This window comes from Carlito syrichta, unplaced genomic scaffold, assembly GCF_000164805.1.
Source record: "Carlito syrichta isolate Samal-C Ts95f unplaced genomic scaffold, Tarsius_syrichta-2.0.1 Scaffold313449, whole genome shotgun sequence".
Taxonomy (NCBI): Eukaryota; Metazoa; Chordata; class Mammalia; order Primates; family Tarsiidae; genus Carlito; species Carlito syrichta.
This window is the reverse complement of record NW_007257545.1, coordinates 224,334-226,938: the sequence shown is the minus strand read 5'-3', so window position 1 is coordinate 226,938 and position 2,605 is coordinate 224,334. Positions and strand designations below refer to the sequence as shown.

Here is a 2,605-nt window from a genome sequence, read left to right as displayed (position 1 = left end):
ACTCACCTCAGCCTCCCAAAGGCGCGGGATTACAGGCTGAGCCACCGAGCCCGGTTGCTATACACATTTTAAGCAATGTTATCTATATATTACTTTTCGAAGGTGAATTGAAGAAAGGTAGCAATGTATAGTATGACATTTACTCAACCGTGCTTCCACCATTTTCTTTGACTGTTCGGTCTGTTGCATGGTGATACTAGCATTCATGTGATTAACAACATCTTTTGAGCAAATGTCATACTTAAAATATGTGTACATTTTTTGGTACCCCATGTGTGGGTGTGTGTGTGTGTGTGTGTGTGTGTGTGTGTGTGTGTGTGTAAATAAATAAATAAATATTTACAAACAGGGTCAACAGGGTCTTGCTCTGTCACCCAGACTGGAGTACAGTGGCATGTTCATAGTTCACTGTAGCCTCAAACACCTAAGCTAGAGCAATCCTCCCACCTCAGCCTCTTGAGTAGCTGGGGATACAGGTGTGCATCACTACACCTAATTTTTTTTTTTTGAGTTGGAGTCTCACCCTGTCGCCCAGACTGGAACGCAGTGGCCGCTTCCGGCCACCGCAGCCTCGACCTGCTGGGATCCGGCGATCCTTCCGCCTCAGCCTTCCAAGTAGCCGGAATTACAGCCATGCGCTACCACGCCCGGCTGATTTTTTTTGATTTATTGTAGAGATGAGGTCTCGCTGCCCAGTCGGGTCTCGAACCCGCGGGCTCAGGCAATCCACTCACCTCAGCCTCCCAAAGGCGCGGGATTACAGGCTGAGCCACCTAGCCCGGCATACCACCTAATTTTTTTTTAAACTTTTTTTTGTAGAGACAGAATCTCACTGTGTTGCCCAGGCTGGCCTCAAATTCCTGGCCTCAAGCAATACTCCTGCCTTGGCCTCCCAAAGTGCTGGGAATACAGGTATGCACCATGGCACCTGGTCTTTATTAATATTATAAAATAAAAATCAGGGTTGGGTGTGGGGTCCCAGCACTTTTGGAGGCCTAGGTGGAAGGATCACTTGAGCACAGGAGTTTCAGACCAGACTGGGCAAAATAGTGAAACTCAGTTTCAATATTAAAAAAAAAAAAAAAATTAGCAAGCATGGTATTGTGACTGCAATAAAGTTACACTTATTGAGGATTTAATTACCCACATTAAGAATTAAAAAGGCTGGGCTCGGTGGCTCAGCCTGTAATCCCAGCACTTTGGGAGGCCGAGGCAAGTGGATTGCCTGAGCCTGCAGGTTCAAGACCCACCCAGGCAACTTGGCTAGACCTCGTCTCTACAATAAATAAAAAATTAGCCGGGTGTGGTAGTGTGCACTTGTATTTCTGGCTACCTGGAAGGCTGAGGTGGAAGGATCGCCGGAGCCCAGCAGGTTGAGGCTGCGGTGGCTGGGAGCGTGCTATTGCACTCCAGTCTGGGTGACCAGAGTGAGACTCCAACTCAAAAAAAAAAAAAGAATTAAAGAAAACAAGAGAGAGAGAGAAAGTGCACAAGAAAGAACCGTATCACTTTAATAGTGCAGAATGAATGTGGGATGGGAAATGTGGATCTGCTAGTTCCTCCATTGACCTTGATCCTTGCAAACCCCCCACACTTGAACTTCTCATGAAGCTTAGAGTCGTACTAATATTTAAACACAAATTCCCTAAATGCACATCAATGACATCAGCTTACTTTCAGCTAGAGAAACAAAGACTTGTACTGGTGCTGGAGGAAAACTTGATGGTAAAGAAAGCCTATTATTGTCAATGTGGCCTCTTTCCTAGAAATTTTCAGGGTAAATTTGTATAGACTTCACCTTCTCCACCAGCTTGCCCATCCTCAGGTAAGATGTGACTGTTTTTATGAATCGGAGTCTCACTCCATTGCCCAGGCTGGAAGGCAGTAACATGATCATGCTTCACTGCAGTCTCAACCTCCTGGGTTCAGGCAATCCTGCCTCAGCCTCCCAAGTAGCTGCGACTATCCCAGCACTTTGGGAGGCTGAGATGGTAGGATTGCTTGAGGTCAGGAGTTTAAGACCAGCCTAGGCAACCTCATCTCTACAAAAAAGTAAAAAAAATTAGCTGGGCATTGTTCTTGTAGTTCTAGCTCCTTGGAAGGCTGAGACAGAAGAATTACCTACACCCAGGAAGTTGAAGCTGCAGTGAACTGTGATCATGCCACTGCACTCCAGCCTGGGTGACAGAATGAGACCCCAACTCAAAAAAAGAAAAGAGAGAGAGAGAGAGAGAGAGAGAGAGAGAGAGAGAGAGACCTTACACGTCACCAAATTCAATGGCAATGTGTTTCTGTCCTTGTTTTACTTGATCTCCTGATTCAAAATTCTAAAAGTGTTTGGATGTTTGCTGAATGAGTTTGTTATTCTTAGATAAGCAGAAGGAGACAGAAATAAAATTTTAAAACAGAGAAATAACAGTAAAAATAGCTAATTGCTTCAGTTTTCCCAAGGTGAACAGTTTGAAGGATTCTAAATACAACACCATTTAGAGATTTTTTTATTTTTAATTTAATTTTTTTTGAGTTGAAGTCTCACTCTGTTGCCCAGACTGGAGTGCAGTGGCACACTCACAGCCACCACAACCTCAACCTGCTGGGCTCAGGT

General features: G+C 44.8%; 1 protein-coding gene across 1 annotated transcript in view; it reads right to left on the bottom strand.

The window, feature by feature from the left end:
* TNRC6A (trinucleotide repeat containing 6A) overlaps positions 1-2,605 on the bottom strand; it is a 222,134-nt gene that overhangs the window by 190,618 nt on the left and 28,911 nt on the right. The gene's annotated exons all lie outside the window — the stretch shown is intronic.